The sequence below is a fragment of the Nematolebias whitei genome, chromosome 22, assembly GCF_014905685.2.
Source record: "Nematolebias whitei isolate Nwh7 chromosome 22, NemWhi1, whole genome shotgun sequence".
Lineage (NCBI taxonomy): Eukaryota > Metazoa > Chordata > Actinopteri > Cyprinodontiformes > Rivulidae > Nematolebias > Nematolebias whitei.
The window spans coordinates 14,557,022-14,577,157 of record NC_056519.1 but is presented as its reverse complement, the minus strand read 5'-3'; positions in this window follow the sequence as shown (position 1 = coordinate 14,577,157).

The following is a 20,136-nucleotide window of genomic DNA, read 5'->3' as shown; positions in this document are numbered from 1 at the left end:
ATATATATATATATATATATATATATATATATATATATATATATATACACACAAACTACTACTTACTACTTGTACTAGTATTCCTACTCATATTTTCCAGCGTATAAGTCACATTTTTTTGCATAGATTATCAGTCCTGCAATTTATACACCAAAGCGACATACATACTTTTATTTTCATTTTCATAACGCAATTTTTGACTGACACTTAGACTTTCTAAGAACTGCAACAGCAAGTCCTCCCCTGCGCACTCGCTTCACTCAGCTGATGCAAGCGGAGGAACGCTGGAGAGCTAGTGGGTACGGCCTCGATGGACGGATGGATGGCACCGCGCTGCTCAAGTGAAATGCAGCTGTTTTGACCATTAAAGTACATTTATTAAGGAAAAGTTAAACTGAGACACACCTTTGCTATAATTCAGAGCAAACAAATAAGTTAAATTGCTTTAAAGTGTTAATCTTGTTAAATTTCTAAGAACTGCAACAGCGAGTCCTCCCGTGCGCGCTCGCTTCATTCATCTGGTGCGGGCGGAGGAACGCTGGAGAGCTAGCGGCTCCGGCTGGATGGTGCCGCGCCGCCCAGATGAAATGAAGCTGTTTTCACCATTAAATAAATGCATAATAAATGCTACTTATATTCTGAAGCGACTTATAGATGTTGTTTTCCTCTTCATGATGCTTTTTTTGACTGATGTGACTTATACACCTGAAAATACGGTCTGTGTGTAATGTGTGTAATACTGTGTGTGTAATCAGATATCCAGTATTGGTTGCCATGGTAGTGTAACATAACATATACAAAAATAACTACTGAGTCATTATTCTTCCAATCTTGGTCATTTTTCCTTTTTCCTGTTGTGAAAGGTCAACATATGTGTCTTAAGTAAAGTACTGAGTGTGTAATATGTGGATATTAGATCTTGTTAGTTTGTTGTATGGTTTGTACTGCATAAAAGTTAAAGCGCGTCATTGTTGATTCAAGATACACTCCGTCATTGTGTATGTAGGAGGCATTTTTAAGCTCCTAAATTCTGAGGAATAATCCACTGGCCACCATATTATGGCTAAAAAATATAAAGTTGTGGTCTTTATAGAGATATTAATCTTAGTTCCTGTTTGGACCCGAATGAAAACTAAATTTTAATGCCACAAACTTTGGTGGTTGGATGTTTCTGACAAGGAAAAGTTGCCTATGTAGTCCAATTATAGGAAACAACATCCCTTTCCTCTGCTTTGCAGCTGATATTCAAGTTTATCAGTTTTTTTCCCCAATTTAGACTCATGACTAAGGTAAAGTCAGACTTTAAAAATGTAATTTATGTTTTATGACGTCTCGACTGGACTATCTAAATTCTTTGTATTCTGTTTTAGATTGTAAACTGTCCAGAATGCAGAGGCTTGTTTTATAACCGGTACAAAAAAAAACCACTTAACCCTACTCTGGTCAACCAACCAGTTTCTTTTGATCACCTCACGTTTTAGAAACAATCTAAAATATTAAGGTAATGGGGCTTTTGCATTTGAAGCTCCAAATGTGTGGAATAGAGAATATGGAGACTTTTATAGAGACTGAGGTTTTAGTTTTTGGACCTGAGCATCTTAGGAATGAATTTTTTAGTCTTTCTCCCTCCTTAGATGGCATTAATCTGGCCTCCAGCTCTAATGTTAAAAATCTTGGTGTTATTTTTGATCAGGACATGTTTTTTGTCCCCCTCACTAAAAACATTACTAGAATTGCCTTCTTCCACCAGCGTAATATCACTAACATTAGAAACATCTTATCTAAAAATTATGCAGAAAAAACGAGTCCATGCATTTGTCACGTCTAGACTGAACTATTGCCATGGTTTATTATCTGGCTGTCCAAATACTTCTTTAAAAAGTCTTCGGTTACTCCAAAATGCTGCTGCCAGAGTCTTAACTGGAATTAGTGGAAGAGACCATATTTCTCAAGTTTTAGCTTCTCTCCATTGGCTCCCTGTCAAATCCAGAATTTAATTCAAAATCTTACTTCTAAACTACAAAGCTCTCAACAACCTAGCTCCATATTATATTACTAATCTTATTGTTCCATATTTTCCCAACAGAGCACTTCACTCTCAGACTGCAGGTTTACTTGCGGTTCCTAGAGTTTCCAAAAGCAGAATGGGAGAAAGATCTTTTAGTTATCAGGCTCCTCTCTTGTGGAACCAACTTCCAGATCCAACATTTTTCAGTCAGGTCATTTGGACAGTTTCTTTTTTTTTTTGTGTGCTGAAACGTTTCGCCTTCGGTCCAGAAGGCTTCATCAGTCAAGAAAACACAACAAAACTGATTCTTCCCCCAACAGCTCACTCCAAAGTGGAACAAACCAGTTTGGACAGTTTCTTTTTTTATGTGCTGAAACGTTTCGCTTTCGGTCCGGAAGGCTTCGTCAGTCAAGGAAACACACAACAAAACAAACAAGCAGAACTGGTTTGTTCCACTTTGGAGTGAGCTGTTGGAGGAATAATTAGTTTTGTTGTGTGTTTCTTAGACTGATGAAGCCTTCCGGACCGAAGGCGAAACGTTTCAGCACACACAAAAAAAAAGAAACTGTCCAGATGACCTGACTGAAAAATGTTGGATTGTATACCTGGATTATTGAGCATGGACTTTGTTGTCAACTTCCAGATCCTGTCTGTGAGGCTGACACATTGTCTAGTTTTAAGACTCTGGTTAACACTTTCCTTTTTGATAAATCCTATAGTTAGGAATGACTTGTTATGCTGTTATAGACTTAGACTACTAAAGGGCACACTGACCTAATTTCCTTAAATGATTTGCTAAAATTGAATAGTTTTCATTTGATACTATTTCTATCTTAACATGTGATTCTTGACCTGCCATTGTGTATCTGTTCTTCCTTCCTGTTCCTTTCAAACCCAGCCAGTCGAAGCAGATGACCGCTTGTCCTGAGCCTGGTACTGCTAAAGGTTTCTTCGTCATGAGGGAGTTTTTTCTTTCCACTGTCGCCTTCATGCTTGTTCAAGATGAGAGTTCTGTGATGAAGTTAAATTCAAAGCAGTCTGCTCCTCAGATAATTAATGTTATTAACTTATTTTTATATATGAATGTTTCTGTTCAGTGCCCTGAGACGACTTCTGTTGTGACTTGGCGCTCTATAAATAAACTGAATTTTTCAGACCCATCTTTTTTCTTTGACGTTTGATTCAGGCCGAGCTTCAGATCCCGAGCTCATGGCTTCATCATGCATTTCTCTATTTTATTTACACTTTACTTATTCTTTTATTATTTCTTACATTCCTTTGTTTTTCGTTTGTCTTACCTTTTGCGTTTGATTGTAAAGCACTGTGGTCAACTTCTGTTGTTTTTATGTGCTATAGGAATCAAATTGACATTGGCACGTGAAAACACACAGTTCTCCAGCAATGTTCTTGCCTCTAAATGAATAGAAACATGACATTTTTTTTGGCAACCTTTGCAAAAATTCCAAAGCACACTCAAATTTGTTAGTTTTCCATTTAAATAAAATAATAAAAAAGGTAAAACCTGAATAAAAAAAGTACTGAGTTCAACATTTTAAAAAGAAGTTCAAAGGTTGGCTCTGTTTCAGCTCTATTTGCTGAGAGTCCTCATACCAACATTTCATCATTTATTAGATTTAGTGTAGAACTAGACATAAAGACACTTCTTGATACATTTTATGAAGAAAATAAATTAATGAAACATTTACAGTCACAGATGTTGACTTTCAACTTTCTTTCCTTTTTGTCAACTTATGTAAGACCTATCTTTGCCTTATAGTGACAAGACAGCAGGAGTCAGAACATTGTCTTTTTGTTCAGACCAAACGTTTGCAGAGAGTTATAATGCTTTTTGTCAAAACCTAATCTCAGAGGGATGCTCTGTACACAAGGTTGCTTCTTTATTTCATGTAACAGGGTGATGCATATAGGGTGAACTGTGTAATAAATCAAACAAATGCTGTATAGTGAAGTCTGTGACGGTGAAACAAATTGTCCCTTGGGGATAATAAAGATTCTTGAACTTGAACTCTGCATATTTTTTTTTAAGATACACTTCAGGAAGTCCTTTCTCCCTCAGGCGATCAGATTGTTGAACTCCTCCCTGTACAGTAAAAATGTAGCCTTGTGACTCTGCAGCATTCCGAACACTTGTGTATGTGTATATATATGTGTGTATGCTTAAATGTGTATGTATATCTAAATTCGTCATGAATGTACTACCCCCTCCTACCTTGTGCATATGCTTATTTGTCTTTTTCGATTTTGTGTATTCAGCTTTTTTGATTATTTCACATGTTGCATTTACCTTTCAGCTCATCATGTCAACAATTTGTAAAACCTCAAACTTCCTATGGAGGGCGACCTCCACCCAGAGATTTATCAGAACAATTTGGAGCGTTTTTTTGTTCAGGACAGCATCTTCCCCACTCTTCCTAATTTCTTTCTTCAGCCTGAGTGTTAAAAAAATGAAAGTTTATTTATTTATTTATTTATGATAAATAAATAAAACATTTCCAGATCGATTTCATTCCCCTAAAAGTGGAAAATGCCCGTCCACTCCCCACATTCCTATCTGGTGACACGGATCAGGCGATGTCCTATTTCCCAGGGCGGCATGCGACACACAAAGTGTGGATCATTTAACTGGGAATATTTCACTCCGGGCTGAATGTCTCGTTCGGTCAATTGTTTATTATCATTAAAAATATGAGTTTGTTTGAAATCAACTGAAAAGGAAGGCAAATATTGCAGTTTTGTGCTAGGATGGGATTATTTCACTCACTAAGATTTGTTTGCATGATTTACCCATATATTAAGACATATTCATTCATGTCAGTAAATTTAAAAACACACAAATTACATAATTAAGACAAAGCTTGGCATTTTCTGTGCATGATGTTACACAAAACAACAGTAAAAAAAGTGAATTTGTTTTGATTTCAGTTTTATTGAACAAGGTGCAAACGTGAAATGGACTGTACGCCCAACATCAATGGGCGTATAATGGCTGCAGCTGCTTTAAAAATAGAGAGAGAAGATATAACAATAAAATTTACAACACAAATACAGAACCAGCCAGGAGGGTGAAAATACAGCAAAGTAGGGCTGTTCCAGTGACAAACTCATCTGCATAAAATAACTGAATGCATTTTCTTACAGTGTGGAAAAGAAAATGTGCTTGTTGTGTTCACTCTTTATGCTCCCAGAGCCATGATGTCAGACTCTTTCTTAAAGCACAAAATGTACTTTTGATGCACACAAACTACACAAAGAGAACTCACGAGTTCAGATAATCACATTTACGTAACGCACAGTACATCAAAAAGGCTTCAAGCTACATGTCTGATTATTGTCTTCACCGTGTGCATCCGGTAATGGAGTTTCTATGGTTGCTTCTATAAATGTCTGGCCAGTTGAATAGTTCAAAATGGCACTATTTACTGTAGTGGTATAATGTAAAATTAAACTAGTGCAGGCTGAAAATGTACATGTGGATACTTCACATTTGAAATGTAAACCAATGAAAGGAAAGCTAGAAGCCTTGATTGCATTTTATGAATCACAATAATTGAGTTATAATAAATAAGTGCAATCAGCACAATATTTTACGTTGCACCAATTATTGTTAAATTTACAAATTGTATGCCAAATTTGTGAGCGGATGCCATCAAGTGTGTTTGTGTACATACATGAACAGCTGAGGTGACTGAATAAAGATCAAATGTTAGTTTAAACATATTTGTTAATGTAATACTAACTACAGCTGATCTAAAATAGGTTAGTGACATGGCTCAAGCTTTCGTGTGCCATTCAGCTGATTCAGCCGAATGCTTTGTGCTTTAATCTCTTTCCACATCCACCTCTTCCAACTCTTCCGGGAGGACTCCAAGGCATTCCCAAGCCAACTGAGAGACATAGTCTCCAGCATGTCCTAGATCTTCCCCAGGGTCTCCTCCCAGTCGGACATGCCCGAAACACCTCCCTAGGGAGGTGCCCAGGAAACATCCTTACCAGATGCCTGAGCCATCTCAACTGTCTCCTTTTGATGTGGATGAGCAGCGGTTCTATTCCCAGTCTCTCCTGGATAACCAAACTTCTCACCCTATCTCTAAGGGAGAGTCAAGCTACGCTGTGGAGGAAACTCATTTCAACCACCTATATCTGCAATCTCATTCTTTCTGTCACTACCCAGAGTTTGTGACCATAGGTGAGGATAGAAATGTAGACTGACCGGTAAAGAGAGAGCTTTGTCTTACAGCTCAGCTCCCTCTTCACTACAACAGACCAGCACACAGGCCGCAATACTGCAGACGCTGCACCAATCCGCCCGTCAATCTCACGCTTCATTCTTTCCTCACTCGTGAACAAAACCCAGATCTACTGGAACTTCTCCACTTGAGGCAGAACCTAACCCTCGACTTGAAGAGAGCAATCCACCCTTTTCCAACTGAGGACCAGAGCCTTAGATTTGGCGGTGCTTATTCTCATCCCAGCCGTTTCACATTCGGCTGTGAACCACTCCAGTGAAAGCTGAAGGTCATGGCACGATGACGCCAACAGGACCGCATCATCTGCAAAGAGCAGAGATGGAATCCTGAGGCCACCGAACTGGAATCCCTCCGCCCCCTGGCTGCACTGAGAATTTTGTTCTATAAAAGTTATGGACAGAATTGGTGACCATGGGCAGACCTGGTGGAGGCCAACTCCCACGCTGAAGAGGTCTGACTATACCAGCAATGTGAACCAAACTCTTGTACAGGAAGTGAACAGCCTGTAACAATGGGCCCCCAATCCCATACTCTTGGAGCACCCCCCACAGTGTTCCTGAAGGAACATGGTCAGAGGCCTTCTTTAAGTCCACAAAACGCATGTAGACTGGATAGGCAAACTCCCACGACCCCAGGAGGACCCTAGTGAGGGTAAAGAGCTGATCCAGTGTTCCACGGCCAGGATGGAACCCACATTGTTCCTCCTGGATCTAAGTTTTGACCAACAATCTGATTCACTTCTCCAGTACCCCTGAATAGACCTTACCAGGGAGACTAAGGAGAGTTACGCCCCTGTAATTGAAGCACACCTTCAGGTCCCACTTTTTGAAGCAGTGTTTCCCCTACCATTATACAAGCGGGGTGCCCCGCCCCGTCAACAGAACCGAGCGCCCCGTCTACCAAACCCCACCCCAAACCACCTGTCGACACTGACGTAATGCTAAACTAGCGGCTCGCAATGCAGGTGCACTAGCTAAAATGCTAAAGGCATCCTCTTCCTTCATGTTGAACCCTCACGCTGAACACACCCTTCCGTCCCCCCCGAACAAAAATCACGAACGAGATGAGTGCCCCGCCATGGTAAGTTATCTAGGGGAAACACTGGAGGGGAACCACCACCCTAGTCTGCCGATCCAATGGCACTGACCCCGATGTCCATGCGATGTTGCAAAGGCGTGTCAACCAAGACAGCCTCACAACATCCAGAGCCTTAAGGAAATCAGGGCGAATCTCATCCACCCCCGGAGCCCTGCAGCCTCGGAGCTTTTTAACTGCCTCGGCAACCTCAGCCACGTTTATGGACAGCTCAGCCCCGAAGTCCCCTGACTCAGTTTCCTCCATGGAACTGGTGGGATTGAGAAGGTCTGAAAAACATTCCTTCCACCTCCCGACAACATCACTGGTTGAGATCAACAGCACCCCACCTTCACTGAACACAGTGTTAGTAAAGTGCAGTTTTCCCCTCCTCAACTGCCTGATGGTTTGCTAGAATCTCCTTGGAGCAGACCGAGAGTCTTTATCCAAGGCCTCACCGAACTCCTACCACATCCAAGCTTTTGCCTCAGCAACAGCCAAGGCTGCGAACAGCTTAGCCCTCCGGTACTCCTCATCTGCCTCTGGAGTCCCAGCAGCCAACAAGGCCCGATAGGACTCCTTCAGTTTGACAGCTTCCCTAACCTAGAGTCTCCACCACCGAGTTCGAGGATGGCCACTACAAGAAGCACTGACCACACTGGCCACAGCTCAAGGCAGCTACCTCAGCAATTGAGGTGTGGAACATGGCCCACTTGGACTTGATGTCTCCCGCTTCAGCTGGGATGCAGTTAAAGCTCTCCTGGAGGTGTAAGTTGAAGATTTTTCTGATGGGTTCTTCTGCCAGGCATTCCCAGCAAACCCTCACTACACATTTGGGTCTGCCAGGTCTGTCTGGCATCTTCCCCCACCTTCTGACCAAACTCACTTCCGGTGGTGATCAGTTGACAGCTCAGTTCCTCTCTTCACCCATGTCTTAAACAAATTGTCATGACTACAAAGTCAATCATCAATCTACTACCTAGGGCATCCTGGTGCCAAGTGCACTTATGGACACCCTTATGTTTGAACATGGTGTTTGTGATGAACAAACTATGCCTAGCACAGAAGTCCAACAACAGAACACCGCTCAGGTTCAGATCAGAGAGGTTGTTCCTCCCAATCACACCCTTCCAGGTCACATTGTCATCACTCATGTGGGCATTGAAGGCCCCCAGCAGAATAAAGGAGTCCCCAGCTGGTGCACCTTCCAGCACCCCCACTAAGTTCTCCAAGAAGGCCGGATATGCTGAACTGCCATTTGACTTGTAAGCACAAATAACAGTCAGAGCCCGTCCCCCCCACTCAAAGGCACAGGGAAGCCGCCCTGTCATCCGCCAGGTAAAACTCCAACACACAGGCACCAAGTCAGTCAAGTCAATCTGCCATGGGAGACCCTACCAGGGGCAATTGCAAGTGCCCCTCACAGCATATCTCCTAGGATCATTCAGTCTGTCCATCTGTTTCCATCTGTTTTCTCTCAGGTTATTTGCCATTGTTAAGACAAATGCCGATGTCGTAATGAAACTGTCCAACATTTCCTATTTGTATTTCATACCTGACTCTAAAAACTACATCTTCAAAAATGTTGAGTTTTACAGCTTCTTTACAGATGAGATGTGTTTTTGATGCCGAAATCCGCTGCAGATACTTTTTGGGGTAAGGGCTTCCTGGCTACTGCCTTAGGAACAGCAAGCCCAGACCGCAAAAAGACCCACAAAGGACAAAACCTGGAATCTTTGGGTCCATGTGTCCTGTGGCCATGTGTCCTCAGCACCTGAAGAAAGAAGAAGAACATTATAAAACAAGTGGAATCAGAACTCTTGGGTATGTCTTCTTAAAAAATGCATTATTAAATTGAAATTTTCACTTTTTGTAAAATATCTGCCTAAAACAGCAATATCAGTTTTGTAATGATCTAAATTAAGAAAAAAAACATTTTTCATATTTAAAGTGTAAGAGTGGTAAGAAGTGGGATCAAAAGAAATGTTAAAATCTACTGCTAGTGATTTATTATGATCACCATGGTAACCACACACCTGTGTCTCTCACTCTCCATCACTGAAAACTATAAAGCAAACAGCCACTGTGCAAAAAATTACAAGTCAAATCTTAAAATTCTTAAACCGTTAGCGGTAGAAGACTAATATTATCACATGTCAGTTATTAGGTTTCTGTAACTGCTTTGTTGAAGCTTAGGTGTGTACTGTTTGCACTCTGGGGGGATTTAAGAGAAAACCCATAGTCTTGAAGCATCCAGAGACACACGGGGTTAGAAAAGACAAAACTCTGGACATTTTGATGTGCAGTGTGTACCAATTAGCTGTGGCAATAAGAAGTGTTTGTTTGCAAAACTATTTTAAGTTAGACTGTGAAGTCAACTAACGTTTCTTTAACAAATCTCCAAAAATATAAAACCTAAACCATTTCTAAAAGTTTTTTAAATTACCTAAAAAACAAACAAACACATTTTCTATACATAGCAGCTTCCAGTTCCCAGTTTAGCTTTTTTATTTTTTAATGACACCCACCATCTAAGGATTAGAAGTTATTGTTTAAAGTTTTTTCTTTTTCTTTTAAAATCAAGTATATCTTTATCTTATATCTTTATTGTCCATTTTACAAATTTTATTTAACTGATGCAGCTGGAAGACTGAAAAATGACGAGGAAGTCCCCAATTTGGCACTGCTTTAGTACGAAAGAACAAATGGAGATCTTCATTTTACTGGAGAAAAAGTGTCTTCAATATCTGAACATTTCTCTGAACTATGAAATGCTTCAAAGGTCCTGCATTCAAACCACTGAAGTCATAGTATGCAGATACTTCTAGGCTCACTTATGAGAAACTGACTATGTAAATGAAGATGTTTCAGTCCCAGCTGTTCTGGATGATCTGTGATGTCTTGAGTTTCACAGAGCATCGTTACTGCAGCTCCACGATGATGAAACAGGAGTGAAACCCTTTCCACTTGAGCCATCAGGACACAACTTATGGACCTGTTTACCTCACAGTGCTCCCTCACTAAGTATTTTTACATGACAGTGTCGTATCACACACCAGGATCTAGTTGCAAAACACATAATTTGAGAACTTTGACTCCAAAGAGGGCAGCAGAACATAAGGTGACCTTAAACAGCATGACAATCTCTTGTTTTCCCCTTGTTTGCACATTTATGTTGAATGTGCAAATAGAATCATCTTAAATATTTCCTTCTTTCCTGATCCTTCCAATTATTGCTGCCAATGGTGAAGGCAGACAAGTGGACAGATTTTAATGAACACTCATTTCAACACTAAACCAAAAGGACCACAAGTTCTTCATTTCTCAACATCAGAGGATCTTAGTCTAAAATGGTGGCATGAAAGGTGACGGGCATGCGGCTGAAATTGATGTATACGTGTTGTGTTCCCCTAAATTCTGCATTTAAAGCAACTTTTGCTGTTAAAAATGTGTGCTGCTTTTTAAATGTATCACAACTTTGATATCACTGAACTCTATCATTTTGTTTAAATTCTGTTACAAAATCTGAGCGATCTGTTTCAGATTTTCAGGTGTTGTTTTTACTTATTATGAGAAGTATTGTCGTGATCGTTGTTGCAACAAAACATGGCAACTTTCCTGTGTAACTAAAGAAAACGGCAAGATTCAAAAATGTTCTTGATCAGCTTTAAACATGTTTGAACACCCAAATCGTATTCAAAAATTCATTAAGCTCAAAAAAGAAACACAATGCTGTTTAAACACATATGAAACATCTCTGAATACACAATTTCATTCAATTGCATCTCAAACTAAAATTCTCACATATCTGCTGTAGTACTGATATGATTAAGTCACTTAGAAGCCTTTAATCCTAATATTTGCTCCACACAGCATTCAGTGCCACACCCTGATCAGAACAGTCTTTTACTTTAAAATATGTTAAGTTTCAAATAAATCACACATTTTAGGATTTATTAACAGCACTGTATGAAAGCATTTTCATATTGTTTTAATATCTTAGCAGTATTAAGTATTAAGGCTGTAACTATTTAAAGAGTTTTGTTTGCTGCTATAAACAAGACAAACTACCGTGTGTTAAACGGTTGTTTGTCAGTATTAATTTGACAACTACTGGTAGAGTTGGTGTTAAAGAATATTACACCTCTCTCTGTTTCACATTTAGTTCTTCACAAATCCCATCAATTTGGATTTGCTTGAAGTAAAATGCATCATATTTAAATGATTTGTTGCTCTAAGCATGAATTATACTCCTTTTTATTTAACATTTAAAACAAATGCACACCTTTGTCTTCTCTGTAACGGATAAATAAATGGTAAGATGAATCCATGCAGGCTACATTATGTCTTCAAATTTTAAGTTTTACCAGAAGAGTGTGAACACGGACTGTTAGCCTCGTCAATTATCCACTAAAGCCTTAGTTTTACAAGAACATATCCAAAAAGGGTATTTGTGGTGGGAGTCATGCATGTGGGTTCAGTCAAACCCAGGGCGGATAAGGACCAGCAGACCCCCCCCCACCCCCCCCACACACACACAGAGGCTTCTGCCACACTTCGCCACATGCATCATATGTGAGGAAAACTGTCACAATTCCTGCACTTCTACATCGTCCTGTGCTTTAAAAAGTGATGAACACCCCCCCCCCCCCACACACACACACAGTTTTTAAACAAAAAACAAAATGATCTTTCATCTCTTTGCTCTAGTGGTGCAGGGCCTTTAACATCTGACGCTGCGTGCCTGACACACAGGGTGCAGGTGAGTCTTTACACCTGAGGATGTCAGAGGACAGGCGCTCTCCCTGGTCCTGAAATTAACCATGAGCTGTCCCTGGTGCTGAAACCAGACCAGCTTCCTCTGCCTGGTGAACGCCCTGTTCTGTGGCCCCAGTTTGAAGTAAGGGAGCTAAACTGGAGAGAATAGATACACCAGAGAGAGAGATCAGACACTAAAAAATAAATCATCTTTTTGACTATGAAGACAGAGGCTGTGGTTTGTGCATGATTTGGCACTTGTTGCCACTGAAGTGGGCGCAGATTTGTTCGTGCGCGCGAACCCCATCTAATCTTTGCTATTCCGTGCTAAAAGAAGCAACGTTACTTCTCTCTCTCTCTTTCACTCTCTCTCTCTGTCACACACATGCACGCACATGATGCACTGCCCGGCTATGAAAAGTCCTAAAAAACAGATCAGAAAGATTTGTCTTCTATATTTGAAATAAAATTGTAAAAATCCACCTGACACATTCACTTTTTTTCTTTTACTCCATGAAACGATGCAACACAGACGACTGGCATTCCAATTAGATGACAGCAAGTGATGCTTTTAACGGTTTCCACTCCGCATGCCCAAATTACGCGCAGTCCTCGGAATTGCAGACATTTAAAATGTTTTCTTTCCTTTTTTTCCTGGAGGTAAAGCGGTTAAAATAGACCCGGATTTATCGATGGGTGCAGATTTGGTGATGCATCCAGCAGGTTTGGAGATGGAGCACGTCTCCAGCTGCGGAGGGGCTCAGAGAAAAGCCGAACATTTGCTGGAAGTCAACACTTTAATGTGTTTGTTTCCTCCCCGCTCTGATCCTCGCGCATCATCACGTCCACTCTCAGTCTAAACTCGGGGGATAAATTTCTCAATGGCCAGCCCCAGCTGTCTGCAGGCATGGCAACACAACCACAGCTTCTTTCTTTTTTTTTTTTTTTACTCACTTCAGCAATAAGCAAAAGAGAATAGAGAATAAAAGCAGAAACGGGCTCACCCAGTCGCCACCGATCCGAAGAAGCGCGTGTCATTTTTCCTCCTCTTACTCTTTCCCCCTTTTTCTCCCCTCTCTCCCTCCAATAATCCCTGGGAATTTAAACGGCACCCATTGATATGCAGCAGTAGGGCCCCCCCCCCACCACCACCACAACACACACCATCCATCCACACCATCTCTCCACCCTCCTCTCCCTCCCCTCCATCATGCCTCCTCTTCCCCAGACGTCAAATCGCGTTGGCTCCCATTTTTATTTTATTTGACTAGAATTATTAATAATTTCTGAGCATTTAATCCGCCATCCTCGTGTTTGGAAAAAGCTGCTGCAAGAAAGAAAGAAGCTCCAATGGATGCCACTCAATTCCTCCAGTCTGGTGACCTGCATTGACGTCATTGCGTCATTAGGTTTCCCCTGGAAACACGGGAGAGCCAAAAATAGAAACGCATTAATTCAAACCCCAGGCTGGTGGGGAGGGGGAGGAAAAAGGTTTAGAGTAAAAGGGGGCATGATTTTTTTCCATCAGTCCAATATTCTGACCCTCAAATTTCCTCTGGACCCCCACCCCCACCCCCCCACACACACACACACTGATCTCACACACATATAAATCCATTTGTAGAACACATTTCACACAACAGTGTGAAAATAACAAAAATAAAGACAAAACAGCAAATACTGAGCCAAAAATAATTACAATTAAAACATACAAGACCACTTAAAATAGAAAACTGCTAAAAAATATTGACAACGGTAAAAAATAAAATAAAAATTAGAGTAAAATAGAGCAGAGTTTGATTTTTTGTTTTAATCTTTGTATGACCACATATGTTTGTTCGATGACATTATAGCAGTCTGGAGTATTTGTTGAGCATCTTAACAACAAACAAATGAATTAGTGAAAGGTCTTGACCTCATCTTGCTGCATAAAATACAACATGCTTTCTCCATTAAAATATGAATCCTTCAGATAAATATCAAAATCAGAACGCTTGTCAGTGTCTTTGCTGCTGAGCTAAGATACTTCCTTACCTAAATCTAAATAATATCAACAAAACACCTACAGTGCCTTACAAAAGTATTCGGCCCCCTTGAACTTTTCAATCTTTTGCCACATTTCAGGCTTCCAACATAAAGATTAAAAAAATTTTTTTTTTGGTGAAGAATCAACAACAAGTGGGACATAATTGTGAAGTGGAATGAAATTTATTGGATGTGTCAAACTTTTTTAACAAATAAAAAACTGAAAAGTGGGGCGTGCAATATTATTCGGCCCCTTTACTTTCAGTGCAGCAAACTCACTCCAGAAGTTCAGTGAGGATCTATGAATGATCCAATGTTGTCCCAAATGACTGATGATGATAAATAGAATCCACCTGTGTGTAAGTCTCCGTATAAATGCACCTGCTCTGTGATAGTCTCAGAGTTCTGTTCAAAGCGCAGAGAGCATCATGAAGACCAAGGAACACACCAGGCAGGTCCGAGATACTGTTGTGTAGAAGTTTAAAGCCGGATTTGGAGACAAAAATATTTCCCAAGCTTTAAACATCCCAAGAAGCACTGTGCAAGCAATCATATTGAAATGGAAGGAGTATCAGACCACTGCAAATCTACCAAGACCCGGCCGTCCCTCTAAACTTTCATCTCGAACAAAGAGAAGACTGATCGGAGATGCAGCCAAGAGGCCCATGATCACTCTGGATGAACTGCAGAGATCTACAGCTGAGGTGGGAGAGTCTGTCCATAGGACAACAATCAGTCGTACACTGCACACATCTGGCCTTTATGGAAGAGTGGCAAGAAGAAAGCCATTTCTCAAAGATATCCATAAAAAGTGTTGTTTAAAGTTTGTCACAAGCACCTGGGAGACGCACCAAACATGTGGAAGAAGGTGCTCTGGTCAGAGGAAACCACAATCGAACTGTTTGGCCACAATGCAAAACGATATGTTTGGCGTAAAAGCAATACAGCTCATCACCCTGAACACACCATCCCCACTGTCAAACATGGTGGTGGCAGCGTCATGGTTTGGGCCTGCTTTTTGTCAGCAGGGACTGAGAAGATGGTCAGAATTTATGGGAAGATGGATGGGGCCAAATACAAGACCATTGTGGAAGAAAACCTGTTTGAGTCTGCAAGAGACCTGAGACTGGGACGGAGATTTATCTTCCAACAAGACAATGATCCAAAACATAAAGACAAATCTGCAATGGAATGGTTCACAAATAAACGTATCCAGGTGTTGGAATGGCCAAGTCAAAGTCCAGACCTGAATCCAATCGAGAATCTGTGGAAAGAGCTGAAGACTGCTGTTCACAAACGTTTTCCATCCAACCTCACTGAGCTCGAGCTGTTTTACAAAGAAGAATGGGCAAGAATTTCAGTCTCTCCATGTGTAAAACTGAGAGAGAGACATACCCCAAGAGACTTGCAGCTGGAACTGCAGCAAAAGGCGGCGCTACAAAGTATTAATGCAAGGGGGACGAGTAATATTGCACGCCCCACTTTTCAGTTTTTTATTTGTTAAAAAAGTTTGACACATCCAATAAATTTCATTCCACTTCACGATTGTGTCCCACTTGTTGTTTATTCTTCACAAAAAATTAAAATTTTATATCTTTCTGTTTGAAGCCTGAAATGTGGCAAAAGGTTGAAAAGTTCAAGGGGGCTGAATACTTTTGCAAGGCACTGTAAATAATCCAGTGTAAAATTTATTTTTGCACCCGATGGGTTTACATACACGTCTTTTCATGCTGAGTGACTCCAGGACCACAACCGTAACACAGAGAAACAAAATGGCAGTCTGATTATACCAAAGAGCTCATAGTGAGTTGATTTTAACCTGGAAGTCAGAAGAATGATTTTAGAATAGGAATGATCAGTGGCGGTTCTAGATCAGGGCTTTTCAACAAAACTGCTCAGGTGGCCACAGTTTCTGAAAGCCAGCAGCTCAGGAGCCGGACATCCAGCAATTAAAGTCATTATGTAGCTAAACAAAGTATTACAATGATCAGTTACCTTTGAAATTTGTTTATTTTATTGCATTGAATCATAAATGCAATAAACAGAATCAAAAACCCAAACCCAGACCTCCCCCCGTTTAATTTTTAATTTTTATGAAGTCATTGGTGGGCTGGATTGAAGTCACCCACTGGCCAGAAATGGCCCATGGGCCACCACTTGAACAGCCCTGTTCTAGAAGGTGGCACCAGGAGGTAGCAAAATAAATCTCTGGCCACCCCAGTTTCCACTGTGGGCTAATTAATAGATGTTGGTGAACACTGATGAAAGTCTTTTTGAATTCACACTCTCCCCTCGTTAAACTTCAGTATGGTTTTCCTGCCAATCAGACCTTGAAATGTCCCCAGCAGAGACGGTTTCAAGACCTCCTGACCATCAAAGTGGCTACAGGAAGCTGGTGCTCTGTCCCTGGAGCAGCAGGTGACAGATAGATCTGTTTTATTAGAGCTATCTAGCCCTTTCTTATAAAATTGTTTTTCAACCACATCTTTTAGCTCAGCCACCACTTTTTAGATTCCTGATGTTAGTTAGCTCAGTGGTTCCCAACCCTGTTCCCTGCTTTGACACACCTGATTTGATTGAATGGATACTTAACAGGCTTTGGCAGTACTTGAGGAAGTAATAAAATTACAGAATCAGGTGTGTTGGAGCAGGGAAACAACTAAAACATACAGGATGGTGTTCCTCAAGGACCATGGTTGGGAACCACTGAATTAGCTGCTATGCCTCTCTAGCTGTCTTCGACAAATTCAGTGGGGAGTTATAGCCCACATATATATTTGTATATATGTATATTTGGTACAGTTCTGGGCACAAAAGGTAATGTTTTAAGAATCTGAGTTGTCATGATCAGATTTTGCTGTCTTTCTTTACCTGACTAACATGGTGGTAGTCATGCTAAGCATTAAGAAGGGTCACCATTCTTTTTCTTTAGATTTAAAGTATGGTTTTATTACAAAGCATTGCTTTAGGTTGTTTCTGTATTGTTAGATTACTGCTCACTCAAATGTGACTGTTTTCTAAGAATCACTATTGGTTATTTTGGGTAAATTTATAGCTTGAACGTGAATTCACTGAAGCTATTTTGTCCGGAGAAGTATTTTTTTAATATGCAGTGTATTCAAAATAACTTCTGCCATAAAGCAAAATACCATTTATTTGTGAAGTTTACAGACAAACTCATATTTATTTAAAATCTCTAAGAGCTTCAACAGAGAAATCCTTTGCCTGCTTCAGCATAATTGGAGTATTTTTAGTGACCCAACATACAAATTATATTCAGTTGTATTCCTGTCTCCTGCATACTCATGTTATTTGTAACTCTGAAATTATAAACATCGTTTTAGCGGCTATTTTTAATGCATCTTTCTATCTTTGCAGATACATGTGAGCTGCTCAGCAGCTGCAGAAACAAAACAAACAAAATAAAAACATCTGCTCAGTTAGTCAGGTTAGAGCCTCCTGGGCTTCCATAGTTTGAAGGCTATTTTTGGTGAAGCGATGAAGCTTTGAACCCAGAGATATGATTCTTTTCTATTTTAATATATCAATATAACTGCGGCTCCTGGACTGAAGAAAACACTCTGAATTAGAAACAAATGCGTATCAAAAAGATCAAACTGTCATGTGTGCAAATTATACGCACAACATGAACAGTTTTGTACAAATACTTAGCCTTTGAGAGTATTTGCATTCAAATTTAAGGGTAAGTTGAGGACTTTATTGTGGACTCTAAAGCAATAAAACAAACAGATATAAAACTGTTTCACATTGCAAATATGGCCTAAAATTGAGAAACCGATGACGAGAAGAATTTATTTAGCGGTTTCGCAACTGTTATCATGGAGAGTTGGGAAAGGACTAAAATGCACAAATATTTAATGAATGAATTCAAAGTAAATGCAAAACCCTTTAAATTGTCTGAGTGCTTGCTTTTGCATTTTTCTCTCTTTTTATTTTTTACAACTACTTTAAAAACTAAATATTTTGGCTTTTCCCTCCACAGCAAGTCATCTCTCTCTGTCCTCACTCCATCTACCTCCATGTCCTCTCTAACTGCATCCATAGATCTCCTCTTTGTCTTTTTCCTGGCAGCTGTATTTCTAATATCCTTCTACCAGTATACCCACTGTCCCTCCTCTGGACATGTCCAAACCATCTCAGTTTGGCCTCTCTAACTTTATCTCCCAGTTGTTCAACCTGTGCTGTATCTCTGGTGATCTCAGTCCTAATCTTATCCATCCTTGTCACTCCTGAGGAGAACCTCAACATCTTCATTTCTGCCACGTCCAGTTCTGTCTCCTGTCTTTTTGTCCATGTCTCTGTCTTCAGACCATACAACATAGCTGGTCTCACCACTGTCTTGTAAACTTTTCCTTTGACCTTTGTTGACACCCTTTTGTTACAAATCACTCCTGAAACTTTTCTCCATCCACTCCATCCTGCCTGGACTCTCTTCTTCACCTCTTTATCACACTCCCCATTTTCCTGGACAGTGGACCCCAAGTACTTGAAGTCCTGCACCTTTGCGACCTCTGCTCCTTGTAGCCTCACTGTTCCACCGGCCTCCTTCTCATTCTCACACATGTACTCTGTCTTACTACGGCTGACTTTCATTCCTCTTCTTTCAAGTGTATACCTCCACCTCTCCAATTTCTCTTCCATCTACCTGTTCCCTGTTCTCACCACAGATCACAATGTCATCTGCAAACATCATAATCCTGGGGGATTCCTCCTGACCTCATCTGTTAGTCGGTCCATCACCAGAGCAAACAAGAAGGGGCTCAGAGCTGATCCTTGATGCACTCTCCCACCTCCACCTTGAATCTATCTGTAACTCCTACAGCACATCTCACCACTGTTCTGCTGTCCTCATACATGTCATGTACCAGTCTAACATACAACATTTCTCTTCCACTCCAGATTTCCCTATGCACTACCACACTTCCTCCCTCGGCACTCTGTCATATGCTTTTTCTAAATCCACAAAGAGACAATGACATTCTTTCTGACCCTCTCTGTACTTCTCTATCAGCATTCTCAAAGCAAAGACAGCATCTGTGGTGCTCTTTCTCTGCATGAAACCATACTGCTCCTCATGAATATCTAAGTCTAGCTTCCACAACTCTCTCCCAGATCTTCATTGTGTGATCAACCTGTCCAATGTTACTGCAGGTTACATTTGTGTAACAAAAGCCTTATGTTTTTTTAATTTTGTTTAACCCTTGTGCCATGCTTGTCATATGCCATTAACCACTGAATAGATTTTGGTGAAGCTCTCAAAAAGTAATCATCAGATGTGCCTCTACAACTATTTAATTTTTGGAGTCAACCTGATTTAACCTGGTCGCCACAGATAATCAACTTGAGAAAACACAAAAATGGATATAACACCATCATTGTTTTAGAAACTGAGTCAAACTTGGTCTGGTAGCTGACTCCCATCCTCAACATACACTCTGTTCACTAACTGATATTTGTGCTTAAAACTTTGGGAGTAACTATGGGAGTCGACGATGTCTCTTGACACACTAGAAATATTTTCATGAAACTTTCAGGACACAGTCACTGAATGTACTTTTACATTTGATTAACTTTTGGAGTGAACCCAATTCATAATGACTGCTACAGCCAAAGATCCTGACATACCACCAAAATAGTTATAATTCAGTCAGTTTTACAGATATTGAGCTAAAATTACATGTGGTTATAGCTACCAACAAAAAGGCCCTTAGGACAATTTCTATCTGTTAATCTTTGCAAATACAGTATTTGTTTAATTAACACCCCTGGTTGTTTGTTCATATAAGTGTTGTGTTTTGTATATTCCATTCATTTGTTTGTTGTATACTTGTCATTTGCTTGAATAAAGATTTAAAAAAACAATGTGGTTGTAGCTGCAAATCTTTACAACACAAAATCCAGCATTTATATATATGTGTGTGTGTATATATCTATATGTGTGTGTGTATATATATATGTATGTGTGTGTATATATATATATAT